The sequence below is a fragment of the Dipodomys merriami genome, unplaced genomic scaffold, assembly GCF_024711535.1.
Source record: "Dipodomys merriami isolate MVZ:Mamm:240054 unplaced genomic scaffold, mDipMer1.0.p SCAF_101, whole genome shotgun sequence".
In the NCBI taxonomy this organism is placed as follows: domain Eukaryota; kingdom Metazoa; phylum Chordata; class Mammalia; order Rodentia; family Heteromyidae; genus Dipodomys; species Dipodomys merriami.
Genome location: NW_027202283.1, coordinates 1,448,267 through 1,472,459, shown reverse-complemented (window position 1 = coordinate 1,472,459; position 24,193 = coordinate 1,448,267). Strand labels below are relative to the sequence as shown.

Sequence of the window (24,193 nt, the reverse complement as noted above, 5' to 3'; positions counted from 1 at the left end):
CATTCTTCAGATGCAAGAAATGAAAAACAGTTATTCAAAAGTTGATTACAAATATACAAGTGTAATAATATATGTAATTCATAGAAATAAAAGTTAGTTTGACATCAGTGTATTCAATCTTCAACGTTTTAGAAAGGCCTTTACATAGCATAACCTTTATAAAACTTTTGAAATAAATAACATTGTCATTTTATCCCAAAGAAATAAAATTCTATAAGGCCCTAAGAATTAAAAGAATCTTAAAATGTTTCTATATGGAATGCAATCTGAAAGGACACAGTTATTAATGAACGTATGTATTATAAAACAATGTCGAATTCAAAGTATTATATCTAGGAGCGAATGAAATAGATTACGGACATTATACAAACAGAATACTAAATATTTTAAAATATACTTTTTCAGACAAGCACCAGAAATATCTTTAGTTTCTGTACTACTCATTTCAACAGATAAGTTAAAATTATTTCTGATTTAAAAAATCACAAACTCTATAGAAATCATTATAGATGTATACAAACAACTCGAATATATTTTGACATCAAAGTCAGGCAATTCACTTGGAAGAATACCATGGAATACATGAATTTTTAAAGTAAGGTATTGCTGTTGCTTTGTATTGTGAAAATATTTTCTATGGTCACATACGATGGACTGGCAATTTTGAAATTAAAGAAACTGAACTGATCCATTAGGACTTAGGAGAACAATTTATACAGCTTTCCACAACTTCAAAGAGGTAGTGATACATACTTATCCTTTTGGCAATATCAAATGCAGTTTCTTCCAAGTTGTGCTTCAGACCTGGCTTGATATAATGGTTCAACAGAAGGAGATCCAGCGTATCATTGCTATATCTATTCCCAGCAGCAAATGCATAGGGGTCAAGAGGCCTTTAACTTGGCCATTGGTATCTGCATCATGATGAAATAAAGAAGCCACTCTGTTATTATTCCATGTATAAGTACTACGCAGGGATGTCCAGCCATTCGCAGTTATTGCATGAATATCTGCCTTGAGCCACCAACTCATGGACAATATCTAAGTGTCCACTGTAGGCTTCTCGATGAAGAGGGGTATACTCATCGTCATCCCTAGTAATCACATGAGTGACCTTTTTGGAAAGTAGTCTCTGCACTGTAGTAAGGCGATTATTTTCAGCAGACCAAAGAAGAAATTTGCTTGGATACTATTTCATTTTTTTCTTGCAATTGATACCATTTCTCACTTTTTCATCTTGTTCCTCAACTTCTTCAGAATTGCCTAACCAGAGACTTTGAGTGCCAGTGAGAATGAGCTGTCCATGTATTTCCCCAATAGTTCACATTGGATGAAATGGTCAGAAAAATCTGGTGAATTTGCTGCAACTGTTTTTTCACTATTATTTATTTTCTCTTTTTTCATTTTTACTATTCTAAATTATTCTAACGGGAGAGTAGGGAATTGGTAGAGAGCAGAGGAAAGATTTTCCTCCGTATTTAAAGGTACAGACTGAAAATGAGGACCAGTGTTGTCTTCTTGTGCAGCTTATTCTAAGAATGAGAAAACAGGAAATAATGTCTTCTATGTAAATGAATTGGGATATGGCAGAGCAGAAAGTGAAATGTTGCATCCAAAAATATAAAAGCAAAATAAATTAAGATAATTATGGAGCAATCATATTACTTATGAGAACCATGAAAGGGAGAGAGGAAGAGAGAGACAGATGTGCAATGATTTAGCTAGCCACAAAATCCATCCCTCTCATCAAATTATAGAGCAAATAAATTTATTTTTTTTTTTGGGTCCGGTCGTGGGGCCTGAACTCTGGGCATGGGCACTGTCCCTCAGCTCTTCAACTCAAGGCTAGTACTCTACCACTTGAGCCACAGTGCCACTTCCGGCTTTTTTCTTTTTGCATATGTGGTGCTGAGGAATCGAACTCAGGGCCTCAGGCATGCAAGGCAAGCACTCTACCACTGAGCCACCTTCCCAGCCCATAAATTTATTTTTTAAAAGATATGGAAATAGAATTTAAGATCAGATGTGTCCATTGTTTTTAATTATATTCTTATTATCTTAAATACTTGTACAAGGGAATTTTCATTGTACATATCAGTTTTTTAAAGTAAAATGGATCTTTATATAACTTTTCCACACCCTTCCAAACCTCACCCCACTTTAATTTTTTCTAGTTTCATACTATCTGCATTGAATATTATACCTTCACACTCCTCCTCCATAACTCTCTTTATTCCTTCCTTTTGACTTCCACTCACATATTCCAAGTGATATTTTCCTGGTATTCATTTTGTTGGAGTAAAGTTCAATTTTATAAGAAATTACACCTTTGAAATACTCCTCTGAAAATAGCATGCTTTGGTTAATATTTTTGTGTAAACTTGTATAAATTTCTAGCTTCCAAATATGGCTCTGACTTAGTTCCATTAATATATTTTTAGAACTATCCATTTCGTTGCAAATAATGTAACAGTCTTCAAAATGGATGGGTTCAATCCAATTGTGTATATGTGCCACACTTTCTCTAATCATCACTCTGCCAAAGGGCATCTGGTCTGTTTCCGTAACTTGGCTACAGTGAATAGTGCAGCAATGAACATGATTGTGAAAGTGATTTTACTGTTACGTTTTGGAATAATTCATCACTTCCTTTGTGGGAGCAATACTCTATCCAGTTTTCCATAATAAGAACATCCTTCCCTTCATCTTCATCACAATGTATTGCAAGTCCTCAAAAACACACTTACCCCTACACTTACCCCTACAGGTCTCAATAAGCTAAAACACCACTGTGCCCATATTCTTTCAAAACATTTTTTCATAATTGTACATATAATTTAGTGAGAACCTTCTATGTACTTTCCTAATGTGGGAATGAGGGACATGACAGAGTAAACGTAAGAAATATGCAACTTAATTAGCTATTATCATATTTAAAATCATGTTCAGCTCTAATTCATAGCCTCACATAATATTATTTTAATCTTTATTTGATTACTTCATCTAACCCATAAATTATATCAGGTGAGTTAAAAGCAAAGGCAAAAAGTGTGGTTTGATTTTGACACTCATGTGTGAGGTTGTACAACATGGGCAAATGCAAATAGATGGATTGGAATTAATAGCTCTTATCCATTTTGTTAACGTAGAGATGATTTTCACAACCTGATTCTTGAATTCTTATTCCATTCAACAACAAGAAACATGTGATAATTTCCTTTGTTTTGCTCCTTATTAACTTTTTTTCCATTTTATTTTATAATGGATGATTTCATAAATGTACTGTAGGTACAAAAATATGTTAAAATATTTCTATCCGTATGCATTGACATATACATACACACGTATATTATGCACGTTATATGATAATGTATAATTTCAGTAACTGTACAATTTACTAAATTATTAAAACTATTAATGGCTCATGCCTGGCATCCTGGTTACTCGGGAGGCTGAGATCTGACAATCATAGTTTGAAGCCATCCTGGGCAAGAATGTCCAGGAGCCTCTTATCACCAAACAACCAACAGAAAATCAGAATTGGAACTGTGGTTCAAATAGTAGAGTGGTAGACTTGAGAGAAAAATCTCAGGGATATCATCCAGGTTCTTAGTTTAAGAAGTACAATCTACCCAAATAAAATCTATTTAATTTACACCTGTGTAATTAAAGTATTTCCATCACCCAAATGCACAACCATGCTCATTTGCAAGGTAACTCTGTTTTGTCTGAAGTACCATAAAATATTTTCACTTAAGGTGAAAGCATTGGAACGTGGGTTCATTCTATCTCTCTCATGCATTTTTCCACTCAAATATTCAAATCTTACAATTATTCCAGTTATTTAAAATAATAGTTTTTTACTTTAATACCCAAATATTAGAGTTTGAATTGAGTGTCTTTTGCTCCCTAAATGGGTGCTCTTACCACTTTGTCATGTCCCCAGCGCTAAATTATCCTGATTATTTTTCAGATCCTTGTGTATGACCTTGGGCTCAGTCCATGTTATGTTATTCTTCCTGGAATTTAGAATAACAGGTGCATGGTATTGTGTACTGATTTTTTTGTCCAGTCTGGGCTTTAACCTCTATCCTCTCAAGAATAGACTCCCATGTAGTCAGGATTTTCATAAGTTTGTGATAGCTGATGTTTTTTTTTTAAGTCTTTGCATTTCCTGCAGGTTCTTGACTACTGAATTAATTTGTTTTCTTGGGTTGTGTTGTTTCATTTGAATGTATGTGTTGAGTTGTTCCTCACTTGTACTTTTGTTTCTTTCAATCAAGTTCTTACCTAAAATGCTGAGAAACCAATTCTTCTTTTTCATGATAGTCAAGGTGAACATGATTTATTACAAAGCAATTTCAGTAATATTTAAACATCTTCATATCTATGGATGGTACATAAATGATAAGTGCTGTGACGGGTTTTTTTATTTTCACAGCAGTCTTTGCCATGCACAGACAGATCATCATAAAATCTATGAAGATAATAAAACTACAGATGCAAGCAAAGAGAAGAAAAACCTATTATTAATTGTTTGACAGAGGCTTGAGTTCTAGTGAAAGAAATACGTTGCTTGATGCAAGATTTCACAAAATTGTATTGCTAGGGGGAAGCTAAACAATCATCTAATTCTACAGAATTGAGGGAGAAGAATCAAACTCCTGAATAGTTTACATATGGGTCAAATAAAAGCATGCTTCTAAAAAGAGAGTTGAATTTAGAGAAACATGATGAGTTCTATGTAAATGGGTGCTTAGCTGATTTTGTTAATTTGTAAACTAATACAGGGAAATAGGGTACAGCAAGGTAAAAAAAAGAACTTCGCATTGAAATACTCATGTGTGTGTGTGTGTGTGTGTTTGTGTGTACATGCACGTGTATATACGCATGCATATGTGCAAGTGCTCATTTATTAATTCATCATCCCTAAGCTTCTGTGTCCAAGGATAGTGGCTTACCACTTGAGCCATTGTTCCACTTCTGGTTTTTTGGAGATAATCGCATGTATTTTCATGATTGGACTGGCTTTGAATAGTGGTCTTCATATCTCAGCCTCCAGAGTAGGAAGCTAATCTTACTCAGCCCCCAAGTAGCTAGTTAAAATTCGGCCTGTCCTCTATATTTCACTGCTTTTTATTCTTGTCCTGAGGTGTTCACATGCCTAAGTCATATATATGTCTAGTTGCTTTAAGAAATACTCTTATTGCTTGGCACCAGGGGCTCCCATCTGAACTCTTAACTACTGAGGAGGCTTGAGAACAGAACCCAGGCCAAAATTTTAGTGGACTTCCTTCTCAATCTATAGTTGGGTGCATTGGATCATTTCCACCATCCTGCACTATCTACAGGTTAAGATTGGAAGGGCTGCCGAATCCAGGCCAGCCAAGTTAGGAAGCAAGACAATTTGGTGTGTAACTCTTATTCCCTTGATAATGGGAAGGCTAAAAAGTCCGATCAGATGCATGTTCTTTTGGAAGGGAACCCCTATCCTAAAATTAACCACTGATATGACAACACTCTACAAAAACAATACCCAAGTTGAACACAATTTCCCACAACCAAAATAAGCATATACTTTAACATGCAAAAACTTTGCTCTTTGCTCTAATATCAGCTTCATCTAATTATCATATCATGTGACAGAATAGTTTCTTCATTAAACTGATTATATATTTTAAGAAACCTAGAAAATTCTTTCTCACAGATTAAATCAAACGAATGGCAAATTGCCTCATTTCTTACCTCTTTGACTACCACTATAAATTCATCTTATGATTATTATTAATAGTAATATATTCAGATTTATTAATTTACTTTGTAACAGTTTTTAAACTTTTGGCTTCTCTGCTGAAGTTGAAGTATTTAAATAGTATCATCAAATTATATTACTTGGGTACTTAGGGCAGTTTTTTAAAAAGTTTTAAACCAATGGTTTCTAGTAATTCTGTTTTTTTTGGGGGGGGAGGGTGTCGGATCATGGGACCTGAATTCTGGGCTTGGGCGCTGTTCCTCAAGGCTAGTTCAAGGCTAGCACTCGACCACTTGATCCACAGCGCCACTTCCAGTTTTTTTTTCTGTTTATGTGATGCTGAGGAATTGAACCCAGGGCCTCAAACATGCAAAGCAAGAGTTCTACCACTGAGCCACCTTCCTAGCTCTCTATGAATTCTTAATTGGTATATTATTTAGTTTATTTTTAATTTCAATTTAATTTTATTGTGAAGGTAATTTACAGAGGGGATACAGCTACCTAAATAATGAGTACATTTATTATGGAAGGAACATATTTATCGCTTCCATTGATTTTTTTGCACACTCAAAAAAGAAACTACTGATGCTTTTCCTGTCCATATTGACCAATGCGTACTTTTCTTTCTTCATGCATTTTTTATTATAAAATTGATATACAGAGGGCTTAAAGTTATTTAAGTCAACTAAAGAGTACACTTCATTTTATTTTCTAAATTTTGAACTTAATTATTTTCTTTTGTTTCTTTAGGGTAATTCTTTTTTCAGAGTTGTAGGATTAGTTAATTTAGTTTTGCATAATTTTAACACATGTAAATTATTCAGAGATATATTTTTTGCTTTCTAAATAGTTAACATGTGAATATTTAAAAATTATTTTCTTAAATTTTATATGGTTGATGAATTTAAATAAATTTAATTTATTAAAGTTCTAAACATATTTGTTCAGGTAATGAATAATGTATTTTCAAGAAGCACATACTTAATAAAAAAGGCTCCATTACATGGTCACTTTTTGGAAATATTTATACTTGAATTAAAAAAAAAACTGAGCTGAGCATAGTGATTTGTAGTTTCCATTTTCTAACTATGTTGGGAAGTATAAATAGGGTATGTAATTCGGGAGAGACTGGGAAAATATGAGACCTCATCATAAAATTTCCAGAGTGAAATGATTAGAGATATAGCCATGCCTAGCAAGATATAGAGCACCTGGTTATCATATACTAAATCTTGAGTTAAAACACCAGTAACATCAATCTTTTATCAAAATAAAAGTATACATGTTTCAAAATGTTTATTATTTAAAACTTGTTTGCAAATTTCTCATGTCTTTTATTTCTTAATTTTCAATTTACTTAATCTATAAGAATCCAAGAATCTTGTGATTGTTTTATTTCTACTAAACTTTTAAATAGTATGAGCAATATTATGATTTCATATATTGAAATATTTTACTGTTTGTGATAATTTCCTCTGTTTAATATGATAATAACAGTATTACAAATGTATGTATGTGCTATGTGTGTGTGTGTTTATGTGGGTTTTGTATGTGTGTGCTTTGTGTGTACTTTGTAATGCTTGGGAGATCACACAATTGCTACACATATGTTAGGCCAAAGTTTTATGTCACTGAACTATACTGTCTAGTTATAATACAATTTGTGTTTTAAGTTATGACTTTTTAAAATTTTCATTCCTAATATGCTTTTTCAAAATTATATATGATAAAATGTGATCCACCTTCTATCCACATTAGCAACTGTTAGTTTTATTCTTTCTCTTATTTCTTTGGAAATGAATTATATTCCTATTACAACTTTTTTACATTGTAACAGCTCTATACAATGCTTTGTTTTCTATTTTATTTTTTCCATGTTATCTGACTTTCAGTCCAAACTATCAGGTGGATTAAAAAGAAACTTGATTCAGAACACTTTATTTTTCTCCTTCTCTTCTCTGAAGTCTTTCTGTTTTTTGAAACAATACCAATGACATACAGCTCCTATGTGATCCACCATTCTTCCCCATCTCTCTCTCTTCTGCAGTACAGCTCAAGTCGTTATCATTCAGCTTTATTATGCTATAATGTTATCTAAAGCTTAACTCATTCCTAAATTAATTTTAGTTGCTTTGAGCAATCTCTAAAGACATTTATCTATATATAATATCAGGGGTTTGTGTTTCCACAAGGTGCGAAATATGAGTGACTATCAAACATCCAGATATCTCTGGAGAATATTGGTCCACCTGCTCAATAATACCGTATGTAAATTCAAGGAATTCATAGCAATCTTGTAAAATGGTGTAGCTTGAACCTTCATACAAGCTTTGAATCATATTACCATGTTTAGTGAAGATAACCTAGTTCTATTATAAGACCAGACGCATAGAAGAAGGTAACAGATTTTTCAAAAATAAATTCTTAGTTTTATGTTCCACAGATTATGAAAAGGATGCTATGAGACTTTATGAAATAAAAACAGAATCTTAAATGGTTGTATTGGCACTATTGCCTCTCTAGATTTAAAGAATGATCTTAGAATATTACCTCAATCCTTTGTTTGTGTGTATGTATGTCAGTGATGGGGTTTGAACTCTGGGCTTGGGAGTTGTCCATGTGCTCTTCAGCTCAAGGTGAGCACTCTACCGCTTGAGCAACAGCAAAACTGCCAGTTTTCTAGTGGTTTATTGGAGATAAGAGTCTCATGGACTTTCCTGCCCAGGATAGCTTTAAACCACCATCCTCAGATCTCAGCCTCCTCAGTAGCTAGGATTACAGGCGTGAGCCACCGGCACCGGGCCTACCTGAAACCTTATAAAGAATGATTATCAAACTAAATGTGAGATGTAAAAACCTGTAAAACATAAATGTAAATATTCATGGCATCGGATTAGTAAATGTTTCTAAAAATTTGACATGGAAAACATTAGTAGCTAAAGAGAAGCAAGAACTGGATTATATCAAGTGATAACCTTTCATAATTCAAAGGACACTATAACAGAAACGAAACCATATCCAACAGATAGAGGGCATATATTTGTTAATGCTACAATGTTAATGCTACAATGATTCTGAAACTTAAGTGTTTTTTGGGAGGGGTCCGGTTGTGGGGCCTGAACTCTGGGCCTGGGCCCTGTCCTTCAGCTCTTCAGCTCAAGGCTAGAGCTCTACCACTTGAGCCACAGAGCAACTTCCGGCTTTTGTTTTGCTTATGTGATGCAAATGAATCGAACCCAGGGCCTCAGGCATGCAAGGCATCGCTCTACCACTGAGCCACCTTCCCAGCCCCTGAAACTTAAGTATTTTTATATCTTCTAATTCTATATAAATTTTTTTACTGAATAGTATATTTCGTTAAATAACATATGCAAATTAATAGTCAATAGGAGGAGCATATGAAATAAGCTCCTTTTTAGTGTCTAAGAAATAATAAAAACTCACTAATAAGTCCATAATATAAAAAGAGGACACAAAATATAGTAATGCTTTTGTGGAGAAATTGATACACTTCTGATAGTGATCGATTTGTATAATACTACAATCATTTTAGCAAATAAGATTTCAAGTCTTCAAAAGGTGAAAGAGAATTTTATAGGATCCAGGCATTACACTTCTATGAATATATTAAACAGAAGTAAAAAAAACTTTTTTGGATAGAGAATGTAGTTAATTGACAGTGAACTTGAATAGTAAGTGTGAGACCCTGGAAATGATCCGCAAAAAACAAATTTTGAAAAGTCACACTATAGAGGATGTATGCTGGGCAAATTCCTGTAACTGAATTTTATATCTATTTTTAATGTCTGTTCTAAAATTTACAGCATTTCTATTTGAAGAAATGCAAGTTTGTGAAAATCGGGCTTTGAAAACTTATGAAGGCACAATTCACTTCCAAAGCACTAAAATGTATACAATAAAAGGAGATAATATATTGTAAGTGAATTGCATGTCAGGAAAAAAAAACTATTGTTAAAACTTCTTCACACAAAATGCAGAATAGCTAAAAAGATGTTTTGGTGTTGGCTAAAAACTCTTTGTAAACTACTGCATTTAAAACAAAGATGTGATTTCTGTTTATTTTGAGGGTATTTTGTCCGTTTGGGTTTATACAGAGATAACTCAATCCAAAAGTATATGTGATAACTCTAATACCTAGGAATTATGCATCAATTCTAAGTAATTTTTTTTATTATTTTTTATTGTGAAAATACTGTACAGATGGGTTACAATTACCTGGGCAAGATAATGAGTACATGTCTTATCAAGCATTGTAGCCTCCACCTTTGTTTACCCTTCCACTCCCTTCCCATCCTCCCCCTGTCCCCCACCCAATCCTCCCTGTTCCCCCCCAAAGTTGTAAAGTTCATTTTTCGACATAACGACTTGTACATCTCATTGTTGAAATGAGTCCACCTGTATCCCTATTGTTTTCCCATGGTTTCCCTTATTTGCAATATCTAGTATATGTCTGAGTCAAGCAGAAAAGGTCAGATAAGGTGATGTTAGGGAAATGAACCCTAAGGTAGGTATTCAAATGTTTCCTTTTCTTTCGTGCGATTGTTTCTAACACATTTATGATTATTTCTTTGTTGCTTTGTATGTCCCTCCCCCACAGTATAACCCCTGCTTTCACTGTATTTGATGTCGGTATAATTGGGGAGGGGAAGGGGTAAAACTTCTAAGTAATTGAGAAACTTTTCTGGAAGAAAATTTTAGCAAATGACAAAAGACACAAATCTATGCATCTGCATTTTATGAAAGTCATATGTTACATGCTTAATCCAATTGCTTATCTCTAGTTTTCTAGGAAAAACATATTCTCAAGAACCAAAAGAAGTGAAAATAACAAAATACACAATCATCTTGATTTATTTGTGAAAGTAACAAATGAAATAAAATAATTCCACTGAAGGGAATCCAATATTAGTGTATGTGAAGATCTTCCTAAATGCCAATATCCATTACATTTTTGGAATTTTAATTTCTACTAACATAGGAAAACTAGAACAGGAAAACAAATATAGACTTAGAGTGAACCAGCCTTGAAATCATTTTCTTAATTGTTTTGAAATTACAAAAGAATTGATACACCTTTGCTTTGGAAATCATTTAAAAATATTTATCACTTGTGATAATTCAAATACGAACAAGTGCAATTTTATATAATCATTATAAATATCATTTTATTACTATTGTAAATTAGAATAAAAAATCAGTCCCAATATATGATGTACCTATCATTATTCTTAACTTCTAATCATTACCTAAATATCTTAAACAATCTAAATAATCATGTGTTTAACATGGACGTAAATGTTCTACACTTTTTTTTTTTTAATTGTATTTTATTTTATTTGAGAACATACTGTACAGAGGGGCTACAATTACATGGGCAGGATAATGCATACATTTCTTACCAAGCATTGCAGCCTCCTCCTTTGTTTACCCTTCACTTCACTTCCCCGCCTCCCCCCTCCCCCCACCCAATTTTACCCCCCTCCCCCCACCCAATTATACCCCCCTCCCCCCCCACACCGAAATTGTAAAGCTGGTTTTGACATGACATTTTGTACTTCTCATTGTTGCAACAGGTCCACCTGAATCCTTAAACGACTTGTTTGTCCCCATCTCCTCCACATGTTATACTGACATCAAATATAGTGAAAGCGGGGGTTACACTGTGGGGGAGGGACATACAAAGCAACAAAGAAATAATCTTATAAATGCATTAGAAACACATGCATGAAAGAAACGAAAACATTAAAATACATATTTAAGGGTTCATTTTCCTAACATCACATTATCTGGCCTTTTCCACTTGACTCATACCTATACTAGATATTGCAAATAAGGGAAACCATGGGACCTATGCTTCTTTGGGCCTGGCTTACTTCACTTAATATAATTTTTTCCAAACCTTTCCATTTCCTAACAAATGGGGAAATGTCATTCTTTCTGATGGAGGCATAGAATTCCATTGTGTATATATACCACATTTTCTTGATCCATTCATCTACTGAGGGGCATCTGGGTTGGTTCCATATCTTAGCTATGGTAAATAATGCTACAATAAACATAGTTGTGCTGGTAGCTTTAGTGTGGTCTTGTTTGTAAACATTTGGTTAAATGCCCAAAAGTGGGATTGCTGGATCATAGGGGAGATCTATGTGAAGTCTTTTGAGGAACCTCCATACTGCTTTCCAAAGTGGTTGAACAAGTTTACATTCCCACCAACAATGAATTAAGGTTCCTTTCTGTCCACATCCCCTCCAGCATCGGTTGTTATTAGAGTTCTTGATTTTTGCTGTTCTAACTGGAGTGAGGTGAAATCTCAATGTTGTTTTGATTTGCATTTCTTTTTTTTTTTTTTTTTTTTTTTTTTTTTTTGGTCGGCCGTGGGGCTTGAACTCTGGGCCTGGGCGCTGTCCCTCAGCTCTTCAGCTCAAGGCGAGCGCTCTACCACTTGAGCTACAGCGCCACTTCCGGTTTTCTGGTGGTTTATTGGAGATAGGAGTCTCACGGTCTCTCCTGCCCGGGCTGGCTTTGAACCGCGATCCTCAGATCTCAGCCTCCTGAGTAGCTAGGATTACAGGGGTGAGCCACCAGCGCCCGGCCTTGCATTTCTTTTATGGCTAGGGATGTTGAACATTTCTTCATGTGTCTATTGGCCATCCTTCTTTCTTCTTCAGAGAAGCTTCTCTTTAAGTCTTTCGCCCACTTATTTATTGGGCAGTTGTTTCTTTGAGGATTTGTTGTTGGGTGGTTTAATTTTTTGAGTTCCAAGTATATTTTAGATATGAGACCCTTGTCCGTTGTAAGGCTAGTAAAGATCTTCTCGCAATCGGTGGGCTTTCTATTGATCTTGCCAGCTATGTCATTTGCCCTGCAGAAGCTCTGCAATCTTATGCAATCCCATTTGTCCAACCTTTCTTTGATTTGTTGTGCTTCAGGGTCTCTATTCAGAAAATTTCGACCTGAGCCAAGGAGACCTAGGGTTTCTCCTATTCCATCCTGTAATGTTTTCAGAGTGTCTGCTTTGAGTTCAAGGTCTTTGATCCATTTGGAGTTGATTCTGGTGCAGGGTGATATATAAGGATCTAGCTTTAGTTTTCTACATGTAGTTAACCAATTTTGCCAGCACAATTTACTGAAGAGGCTGTCTTTCTTCCATTCTATTGTTTTAGCTTCCTTATCGAAGATTAGATGGCTATAGGTCTGTAGGTTCATTTCTGGGTTTTCAATTCTATTCCATTGGTCCTGAGGTCTGTTCTTATGCCAATACCAAGCTGTTTTGATTACTATGGCTTTATAGTAGAGTTTGAAATTTGGTATTGATATTCCTCCAGCAGTGTTCTTTCCGTTGAGGAGCGTTTTTGCTATTCGGGGTCTTTTATTGTTCCATATGAATTTTTGGATTGCCTCCTCTATTTCCTTGAAGAATGAGTGTGGAATTTTGATAGGTATCGCGTTGAATTTGTAGATAGCCTTGGGAAGTATTGCCATTTTCACGATGTTAATCTTGCCAATCCAGGAGCATGGGAGGTTTTGCCATTTTTTAAGTTCTGTGTTGATTTCCTTTTTCAAGATTTTAAAGTTTTCATCATAGAGGTCCTTCACTTCTTTGGTTAAGTTAATTCCTAGGTATTTTATTTTTTGTGGGGCTATTACAAATGGAGTTGCTTTCCTAATTTCAGCCACACTTTTCTCATTGTTGGCATATAGAAAAGCCATTGATTTTTGGGGGTTAATTTTATAACCTGCTACTTTGCCAAAGTTTTGAATCAGGTTGAGTAATTTGGGAGTGGAGTCTATGGGATTCTTTAAATACAAGATCATGTCATCTGCAAAGAGGGAGAGTTTTATTTCTTCTTTCCCTATTTGGATCCCCTTTATGTCTGCATCTTGCCTTATTGCTGTAGCTAGGCATTCTAATACTAGATTGAAGAGAATTGGAGAGAGTGGGCATCCTTGTCTTGTTCCTGAGTTAAGAGGAAATGGCTTTAGTTTTTCAAAATTGAGTATAATGCTGGCTGTAGGTTTGTCATATACAGCCTTTATTGTATTGAGGAATGTTCCATGGATTCCTAATTTTTCCAGAACCTTCATCATAAAGGGGTGTTGGATCTTGTCAAATGCTTTTTCTGCATCTATTGAGATAACCATGTGGTTCTTATTCTTGCTCCTGTTGATGTGATGAATAATATTAATTGATTTGCGTATATTGAACCAGCTTTGCATCCCTGAAATGAATCCTGTTTGATCATGGTGTATGATTTTTTGGATGAATTGTTGAAGTCGATTGGCCAAAATTTTGTTGAGAAGTTTTGCATCAATGTTCATCAAAGAAATGGGTCTATACTTCTCTTTCTTTGATGAGTCCCTGCCTGGTTTTGGGATGAGGGTTATGATGGCTTCATAGAATGTGTTCGGTAGTGAGCTTTCTCTTTCAATTTCATTGAAGAGTTGGAGGAGTATTGGTGTGAGCTCTGCTTTGAAGGCCTTGTAAAATTCCGCTGTAAAACCATCTGGTCCTGGACTTTTCTTAGCTGGGAGGTCTCTTATTGCTGTTTCTATTTCAATGCTTGATATGGGCCTGTTAAGCTGGTTTAAAAAAATATGGAACGCTTCACGAATTTGCGTGTCATCCTTGCGCAGGGGCCATGCTAATCTTCTCTGTATCGTTCCAATTTTAGTATATGTGCTGCCGAAGCGAACACTGTTCTACACTTTTTTACTTAACATTTTCCAGGGGTATGTATTCATGTTTCTAAGAAATGTTCACAGCAGTTAAAAGATGCTTTTGTGAAATTAATGTGCTACATTTTTTGTTGTGGGTGTTGTTTTTAGTGGTTAATTGGAGATAAGAATCTAACAAGTACTTTTCTGTCTGGGCTAGTTTTGGAAACAATTCTAAGATCTCAGCACCCAGACTAGCTCTTATTATAAGGGTGAGTTACCGGCACTTGATTTCATGAAGTTTTTTTTTTAATTTTAATTATATTTTAAGATACTTGTTTCACTATAATGTATATCATTCTACACATAAATTTAGATATATGTATATATTTTTGAGGACAAATAATCTCTAAAAATATACTATTCTAGACATAACATTTATATATATAGAGAGAAGACAGATATATATATAGAGAGAGAGAAGACAGACTCGCTCTAAAAATTTTATGCTACTATTTTTGACCTTTTTCATTTCAAAGATATACAGTCTATTTTTCTAAAAGTTTCCTAGAATAAAATAACTAATATTTCAATAGAAAGTAGAGTTTATTACTTTCAAGGGAATTTTAGATATACACATGATATTATAGTAACATTTACAGTATATTCCTTGAAAAGGTTCTGCCCAAACTCTTAAATATTTGATTGTAGTTAGGGGAAGAGAAGAAGTTAATTCATACTGATTAGGAAATTGCAATGCTTCAAAAAATCTATTCCATAATTTGTTATAAGCACATAGTCAAACTACCTGATATGGTTTAGGTTTTTTGTTTATTTGTTCAAAATTTCAATATGAATTCATGCACAGTGGTAACATTAAAATTATTAATCAAAAGACAAATAATAAAATTATAGACACATATCCGACATTCAATAATTAGCACTTATGTTGCTAATAATAATTTTGATGGGGAGGATGATGACCACAGTGTAGCCTGATAATGACGATGTTGTGATTGAAAAGGAAAAAAAAATACGTAGATATCTTTGAAGCTGGATTTATCACATTGAATGCATAGTTATAAACAGCGTTGGATTACATACAATAAGAATAAGAGGAGGAGGGCTGGGAAGGTGGCTCAGTGGCAGAGGGCTGGCCTTGTCTACATGAGGCTCTGGGTTTTATTCCTCAGCACCACATAAGCAGAAAAAAGCAGGAAGTGGCACTGTTGCTCAAGTGGTAGAGTGCATTGAGCTGAAGAGCTGAGGGACAGTGCCAGGCCAAGAGTCCAGGCCCCATGACGAACCAAACCAAACCAAACAAAACAAAACAGAATAACAAAAGGAGAGTTTGAATATCAAGAATTACAATCCCATAAACAGGTACAGACAGTAAAAACCCTAATGTTATTCCAGCAGTCTTTCTAATGTATATACACTCACTGTTCTTGGTGGTATTATTTTCTTATAAATAAAATCGTTTATTTCCACATTTTGATGGACTAAGATGTAGGTTTCAACTTAGTGTGATTAGTTCAAATAACATTCTCATATAGATACCATTCAATAACCAATGTTTTCAAATGATATATGAAGAGTATGTTCTTCATTACAGCTGTAAATACATGACACAATTTACATAATACTACTTACATATCTGCAGTTACCGTAAAAGGACACAAGCTGCAGAGCCAGGAGTTAAAATTTATTTTTATTTCTGCATGAAACTATTTCTGACTTTATACCAACAAACTGAATTTGACACTTTCCTTATTTGTAAGCTAAGATAGAAAATGTAATGACTGTTTATTTTCTTTTTCCTTGCTCTAGAAGTCAACAAATATATTCTTCAATATTTCTGGCAGATTACATCCATTAAATGTAAGACCAACACTCAATGTTGTGAGTAATTAATGGTACTAGAGTTTTTGTCTGAGTTCTTCACTCTGTGTGCTTACAAGGAGACTCATTGGGTGATGGAGAGGACCAATATGAAAAGACTGGGGAGAAATGCATACTTAGTAAACATTTGGTTTAGGACTGAGTGACTGGTGATGAGTATTTGCAATAGGCTGGTGTGTCAGGGTCATAAAAAGAAGTACATAGAAATTACATTAGTGACAGAAACTGAGAAAATCTTGATCATTCATCTTATCTAATGGATGGAGGTGGGGTAAGAGGAAATCTAAGGTTTTTCCACATCTCTGTCTCCTAACTGTGTTAGTTACATTCTTGGTGATAAGGATGGATTTAGATGGATTTATCTTGGTGATAAAGATGGATTTAGAGGAAAAAACTCTCTGATAGTTCTAAGATTTATGTTAAACAGATGCAAAGATAGGTCTGGTTGGACATCATCAAAATATTCATAACCATGAATATGAAAAATAATAAAATCAGGGACATTATTAAAGGGAAGAGGAAAAGGAATGTTCTGACGAAAGTGTGAAGAATGTAAGTACCAGAGTGGACAAGATTGGAGGAAAGTGATAAATAAGGAAACAAAAAAGGAATAAACACAGATTTACAGAAAAGGAAGGAAAGAATTTTCAGAAAGATATTGAAGGAAACCTACTATTTGGATTTGAAAAGTAAAAGGACATAGACAAGTTCAATAAGAACAGTGTTTTGGTGAAAGTTATATTGATAAAATGTTGAGATGTGAATGTGTGGACAAAATTCTGGATCGATTAATTCAACAGATCCTGTTGATTCTAAATGTTGGGAACAAATGCTTTAATCCTGACCTTAGAAATATTATACAGATATAACTGTCATGAACTTTTCTTAGTGTGGTATTCTGTGAATATTTTTGAAAACTTTATTTAGCTAGGAGATTATAGATTGAACTACAGCACAAAAAAGCCTAATTTGTTCTATAGATCCAATTAGTGACCCATCTATGCATATCATTTTGGGATTTTATTGAAATATATTTAGATATGTTTGGATATCTTATCAGCCTACTCATTATAAATGTAGGACAAGTAACACCAAGTATTAGGTTGAACAGCCAACTTTAATGATGTGACTGGAATTGATTCCTCTATAGAATAGAAAATGCCTCAATAGCAATTGACACATCATAACTTCCATATACACTATTGAAATCTAAATCTTGTTAGGTATATCTCCATGCTGAAATAACACTGTCAACCAACCTGACACAAGTTCTTATATGTAGGAAAATGTTCTTATAAACTTCAAGTTTTATTGAATGGAAAAATTCAGACATTACTCTCACCACCAGGATTAAATGCCTAACAAGATAAGACTTTTTGCTTTAATGCTTTTCTTTCACTTTCTCATACACATTGTCAAGTAGTGAAGGATTCTGATTTCACAATAAGACAATTGTGACTTGTATTAACACAACATCTAGGATCTAATGTTAATTTGGATACTTACTAATTAGCTCCAAATTTTGTGGATATTTATATTTCTCCTGGGTAAACTAATGAACTCCATGAAAATGTCCCTAAGGAGCCTTTCAATTCTAATATCACTGTCTCAAAATGCTTTAAATTCTACATCCTTTAATGTGGGCATAGGGTTATATTGTGGAACTTTTCTCCTCAGAGAGTGAGTATTACCCTATTGCTTAACATGGACAAAGTACCTTCATACATAGACTGGGTGTGTACAAACAAGAAGTGGTAGTTGAACAATGTTCTTAGCAGTTTGTACAGATGAAATGGAAATAGAGCAACTATGAACTCAAAAGGAATGTGCAAAGAAGACAAAGGCACAAAGTAGAATGTGCCAAGAAAAGCTAAAGTATAATTTCAAACAATGTGCTCAGGTGTGAGGGTGTGTTCAAAGTACAGGTTCAGACAAGATAGTTGGATATCTTGGGCGGAAAACTGCTTTAAACTGTTCTGGGATAATTGTACAAGTAGAAGCCCCTAATTCTGACTCTAATCAGCCACAACATCATCAATTTACCAAGTGCAAAGTGAGAAAAAGAGGGCTGATCACAGTTAGTGTTGAAACAATGGCAATAACATAACTTTTCTTGTAAGTGTTCATTTATTTTGGAGCATTTAAGTAGGGAAAAGCAAAGTAAATATTTTGCATGTACCTAAATTAAGTGGGACATATTATATTGGTATCTCTTTAACTTGGAAGTTTTAGATTATGTCTTTTTGTACTCTAACTTGGGATAATGATCTGCTGTCAGTTATTTTCTTCTCTTACCATTTTTTTGCCCTTCCACTTACATAATTACTATTTAAAGAGACATAATTGAGCTTACATTTCTAAATTCTTCAAATTTATCTGAACTACTTCATACTTCTGGCAGCCTCCTATATCTTTCTCAAGGGAAACATTTTGTCACTACCATTTTTATCCTACATGATATTGGATATATTCCTGGCTAATTCGTGCAAGATATACATTAGACTCATCCTATATCTCAACATTTGTACCACCATAAAATACTATCTTACATAGAAATCATTATATTAGTATATCTGGTGAGGCAGCATCTGTCATTTTTGAATGGCCTTAAGTGATACTTACATGCAATCATGTTTTAAAACAATGTGCCACTTAGTAGATGAATGAATTGACAAAATGTGGTTTATATATGTACGGAGTACTTCTATGCTTCCTATTCATAAGGAAATGGAAAGACTTGGAAAAATCCTACTAAAAAAATAAGCAAGACACAAAGAAACAGATTTCATGGTTTCCCTCATTTGTAATAACTAGGAAATATCTGATAGCCTTAGCAGATGAGCAGAATGAATCAGTAGCTATGTATAAATGACCATATAAAATGATGCTGAGCAAAATAAACTCCTACATATGGAAAGAGAGGTTTTTCTTTGTGGTTGTTGTTTTTAATGTACTATATGATTCCTTTTTTCTTTTGTGTTTTCCCATATGGTTTGTCCATTGTTGTATTTGGATTCTGTATCCTGTGTATTGTATATACATTTATCTTCATTTGGCAAGGGAAGCAGAACAATAAAATGGCGAGACAAAGGACAAAAGGCAAACTAATGCAATGGCAATAGTCACAGGACAATATGTTGGAAATTTACAATTTGTGAGTGGTATTGGGGTGAAGGAAAAGTGTGAGAAAAATGAGGGAGGGGGTAAAAATTTTGACATGTTATGTATTCAATACCTTACAATTACTGCAACCCCTTCTATATATCACCTTGACAATAAAATTAAGTTAAAAATGAGCTACATAAAATATAATTTCACTGTATTGGTATAGTAAATATTATCCTACGTGTATTACCTTTAAAAAATGAAAATTTTGGTTGCTAATTTGAATTACCTCTTTCTTTATCAGACATCAACTGGAATGTTATCAAACTATACAATATTTTCAGAATATACTTGGCATTATTTGGAAAAAAAACATTATTTATAGTGTTGTCTCATACTAAAACAGAAAACGGTTCAATTCTATGGAAACTCCTAACTCTGAAAACTTACTAATTGTTAAGAGGAGAGAATATATCTGTTCCTCAACATTCCTATGACTACTAACTACTAATTTTCAAATTCTGAACATGCCATACCAGAGACATTCAAAAGAGTACCTGTTTGTATTTTATTTAATTCTGCAAGAGATGCAGTTTTCAATGAGGCATTACATATTTAAAAGTCAACAGAAAATATAGACACGTTCTTGTAGAGGAAAAAACTATGAAGTAACTATAACAATTAATTTCCTTTTTTTTTTTTTTTGGTAAGTCGTGGGGCTTGAAATCTGGGCTTGGGCACTGTCCCTGCACTCTGCAGCTCAAGGTGAACGCTCTACCACTTGAGCCACAGTGCCACTTCCAATAAAAATTCCGTAAGAGTAAACTTTTGTTCATGAGATTAACTATTATTTCTATGACAATCAATCCCAAGTTTTTATGCCGTAAAGTCATCCTAGCCCAACAGTTTCCAACTTGTAAGGTTCACGTTAAGATTCCCTAAATTCACATCATGACTAGTTTATCAATATTGTGAAAAAATACTACACTTTTGCTAATGTGATGACCTTCCTATTGTGGAAAGAATAATACACTTAACTTTGCTACATCATTTTCCCAACAGTGGTATTCTTGAGATCAGAACACTTGCAAATAGAATTTATTTTTATTTTTATTTTATTTTTATTTTACTATATATATATATATATGTATATATATATATATATATATATATATATATCATAGATATTCAGGAGATCTTTATATCTTAATATTAAGATTTGAAGATTATGGTTGAAAGCCCACCCAGGCAGGAAAGTTCGTTGGATTCTTATCTCCAATAAACTCATAAGGAAAAGCCAGACCAAAGTGGCACTGAGGTTCAAGTGGTAGAGCAGTAGCCTTGATCAAAAACAGGCTCAGGGACAGTGCCCAAGCCCAGGGGTTAAGCCCTAGGACAAACCAAACAACAAAAACAAAATTTAAAAACCCCTCAAACCTAGCATTTTTCTCATTGTATACAGATGTACATAATTAAGAAATTACTTTCTGTGTTATGTAAAGGTAGAAAAAAAAGATGTCACACAATTACTCTCTACATACCATGTTACACCAAAGTCTCAAAAGATTGCTCTTTTCCTATATTTATAAATTAATATCATCAATTTGTTGACAATTTGTCTAGATTATTCACATTATCATTTTACACATGAACTGTTGGAATTATCTATTAACTAAGTTCTTATTATACCTCACTTGAAAGACTACTCTAGTCAATTAGAATGCCAGAATCATTTGTGAATTTGTAAATTAAATATTTTATTTGAAAAGAATTTTGCAGTATCCTGTAGAATATTAAATTAAAAACAAAAATTATCTATTTTAAATTTAATTCTAATTTAGGCAAGTCTACAAAGTCCTATATTAAATGAACTTTCCTATTTCTCCAGGCTTAAACTTTTGTAATTCTTCATCATTTCTTTGGAATCTAACAGAATGATGCTTACTTTTTCAAATTTTTGGTTGGGAATCATGAGCTTTTTTGCATCTAGAAATGTTATGTAATTAAGACAACATTTAAAACACAACTGAGGATTATATATGAGTTGTATTTCTAGAGGAAACTTGAATTCTCAAAATATAATGACAAAATTAGCCCAAATTTCCAACTGTGTCTTCCTTTCTTGTTTATTTTTTATTCCTTTCTTGGTTGGTTTTATTGAGGCAAAGTTATATTCTCCTACTTAGCCAAAGTTTCATATCAGCTCAAGTAACTTGGGAGTGGAGTCCATGGAGTCCATTAAATACAAGATAATATCATGTTCATGATTTTTTTTCTTTTTTAAAATTTATTATTTTTTCTTGTGAAAATACTGTACAGAGGGGTTAAAATTACCTGTGCAAGACAATGAGTACATTTCTTGTCAAGCATTGTAGCCTCCTACTTTGTTTCTCCTATCAATCCCTTCCCATCCTCCCCAGGCGCCTCCACCCAATCCTCCTCCCCCCACCAAAGTTGCAAAGTTCGATTTCGACATAATGACTTGTACATCTTATTGTTGCAATGAGGCTACCTGTATCCCTATTTAAACGATTTGTTTTTGGGCTTTCCCTCCAGAAATTATACCGACATCAATACAGTTAAAGCAGGGGTTATACCGTGGGGGAGGGACATACAAAGCAACAAACAAATAATCTTATAAATGTATTAGAAACAAGCCCATGAAAGAAAAAAAAACATTTGAATACATATCTTAGGGTTCATTTCCCTAACATCAACTTATCTGACCTATTCTGCTTGACTCTGAAATATTCTAGTTAGTGCAAATAAAGGAGACCATGGGAGCTATGTTTCTTTGAGTCTGGCTTATTTCACTTACTATATTTTTTCCAAGTCTTTCCATTTCCGAACAAATGGGGCAATGTCATTCTTTCTGATGGAGGAATAGAATTCCATTATGTATATATACCACATTTTCTTGATCTATTCATCTACTGAGGGGCATCTGGGTTGGTTCCATATCTTAGCTATGGTAAATAATGATGTAATAAACAAAGGCGTGCTGGGAGCTTTAGTGTGGTCTTCTTTGTATTTCTTACAGGGACACAATAATTTCAGGACATTGATTTAATTAATAGTTTATTAAGGATGAAAACAATAATATTAATTATATGGAAGCATAATAAATACCCAAGAATTGTTAGGAATTTAGTCTATATTACTGAATAATGGATAGACATCTCTGGCACACTATAAATATATATTTTTATTAGCATACTACGATGTGCGTGCCAATCTGTTCTTATTTTGTCAACCCAAGGGGCTCAATCTCAGGTCCTGGGAAATGCCTGTCAGCTCAGTTTGTCCCAGGATGGCATGTTGACACTCAATCATTCATGAATTTGGCCCTGTAGGCCATGAGTTCATATGCCTGCACTCCCAAACAATGAATTGTGGAGTAAAAAACAGATGGTAACACATGTTTTCCTTTTCTGTGAACATCCAGCGTGTCAGGTATGAAGTGGAATACATATGCAGACCTATATCCTATGTAATCAATGTAATCAATATTCTATGTGCCATAATAGTCAATAAAATAACTGGTTACTACATGAACAAAAAAAAGGTAAAATGAATAACTACACTGAATGCAATATGGAGTCAATATATGTATGTAAATATAAATCATATATTTAAAATGTACACAAATAGGATGTTTGCTAGTGGTGGGGATCGATTTCAGGCATAAGGAACAGACTTAAATTTCTTGACTTCAAGAAAGCAAGCTTCCCCTTCCTACACAGTGCAACAGAGTTACCCAGATCATGAGTTGCAATCCCAGTCCTGGCAGAAAAAAATGGCATCTCTATGCTATGTGACAACCAATTCTTAGGTATTTCATTATTTCTCCTTTTAATGAATGTAATTTTTTAAACGCTTCATAAAGTATTGATTAATATCAATCAGTATCCTAGAATATAATTGTATATAATTTTATCATAGAATCATTCAAGAATTGCCCATTCAATCATGACATATATCACATTCCATTGGTATTCATATGGATAAAAATGAGTTCCTTGGGACATATTCATCCTGCAGTTTGCAGACCAGAGACAACCCAGGAACCAAGACTCTGCATAAGTAAAAGCCTGATGTCCTCACTCTTTCTCAGTGAGCAGAGGAGGGAAGGCTACCCCTCCCACCCCCCAGTACCGGAGATCTCCATCTTGGATACCGACAAAGCTCGGCGGAGCTGCTAGCTCCAACTCAGGCCTTTGAGTAAAACTAGAGTCATTTAGCAGGTCACAAGAACTTAACCTGACATGCCAGACTCAGCTACACCTAGGGAAAAGTCACCCAGCTCGGGTGCCAGAGCTAGGAGTGGCTTTCTTCACTGGGTTATCAGATCCAGAAGCTGCCCCTCCCTTTAGCAGCCTCGACAATCAATTGACATTAAGTAAACAGAAACCCTGAGAATGGCTCTATGCTGGGCTCTGTGAGCTTCTCACAAACTACTATTCCCCGGCAAATCTACTGTTTGTTGAAGTGCCTCAACTCTACTCAGAACCTAGTCTCATCACAGTATCTCCAAACTTGAGGAAAAAGTCATTTCCCTCTTTTGTAATACTCAAAGCAGATCCTACTCCCATTGAACTACCCTGGGAGGACGATTGCAAAACCCTGGTTAAAGCAGAGCATTTTTCTGCCTGTTCGAACAAACTGACTTAAGAAACCAACCAAGCCACAGGAACAAAAGCAGACCAGAGACTACAACAAGAGGCTGATTATGGACACAAGGGAGATACAAGATTT

At 34.3% G+C, this 24,193-nt stretch overlaps 1 non-coding gene across 1 annotated transcript; it reads right to left on the bottom strand.

Annotated features, from left to right (window-relative positions):
* Positions 1 to 14,365: 14,365 nt before the first annotated feature.
* On the bottom strand, positions 14,366 to 14,472 carry LOC138807417 (U6 spliceosomal RNA). The gene has a single exon (XR_011366143.1). It is a non-coding gene; the product is annotated as a U6 spliceosomal RNA (small nuclear RNA).
* Between the last annotated feature and the right edge of the window lie 9,721 nt (positions 14,473 to 24,193).